The sequence below is a fragment of the Sinohyriopsis cumingii genome, chromosome 2 (assembly GCF_028554795.1).
Source record: "Sinohyriopsis cumingii isolate HCF-2022 chromosome 2, ASM2855479v2, whole genome shotgun sequence".
In the NCBI taxonomy this organism is placed as follows: domain Eukaryota; kingdom Metazoa; phylum Mollusca; class Bivalvia; order Unionida; family Unionidae; genus Sinohyriopsis; species Sinohyriopsis cumingii.
Window position 1 is genome coordinate 24294781 of NC_142962.1, and position 1127 is coordinate 24295907.

Below are 1127 nucleotides of genomic sequence, written 5' to 3' on the forward strand. Positions count from 1 at the left end.
CTTGAGAGCAAGCAGGACGATGATTGTAAGTTGCGCAACTACTGTAAATGATCTTGCGACAAAGTTTACTGTAATTTTTGCATAGGTCCTAAAGCCTCGTACAGCTAGGATGTAAGACTGAATACTGATTAAAAACAGAGTTTGCCAGTACTTGTAAAGTTTACATTATTTGTTATAGTTCATAATACATTCGTAAGCGTGCTCGTTATGGATAATATAGAAATCGAGTTCACTATGTTATGGCAGAGCAGTGACTAATCGTTACACATGTCGGTGGAAAATTATATGATTTCTCCTCCACTTGATCTTGATATGACGTATATCCGTTTGATTAACATCTTGAAGTTGCGTATATCCGTTTGATTAACATCTTGAAGTTGCGTATATCCGTTTCATTACCATCTTACATAACAGCGGCAATATCAATAGTTGATGTCGAATAATGGGTTTAATCTTTTCTCCGTCAAACAATTTCTTGAACAGGAACACTGAGCCAGTGAGCCAGTATATCCGTATATCAGTATATCCGTATATCAGTATATCAGCGCACTTTAGGGACTGTCTGTGTAATTTTCAGGGTGGTGTGGGAGGGAAGAGAATTTATTTGGTTCCATTGTGCTTTATCTAGATTGAAAGTAACTTCAATTTAACCTTGCTCTGATTTCTACAATAATAGCAACAACAACAACACAATTTCTCGATATATCCAACATATTAGTTAAGAAATAATATCCTTGAAACATCCCGGTCCAGACCACACTGCCTTCACCTCCATCTTCTTACTCCCCAAGCATGGCCTGATGGGGGATCCTGAGGGTGAGGGACCCCCCCCCCGCTTAAAAAGGTACACACACACGAACGTACACTCACTTGTCACTTGAAATTAGACCATCGTTTTATTCTTGCGCATATTTATTGGGTATTATGCACAATTTGAGTAAATAGACACATACTTTTGTGTTGGTGCTCTTTTGGGGAAGTCACGGCCTTTAAAACTGTGGAAACCCCTCCCCTCAACACTTGACCTGATCCGGCCATGCCAAGATAAAATGATGGTTTCCTTAGACAACGACACCTCTATGAACCGAGTTCACCGCGTGAATCGATTTGTATAGTACATCGTTTGG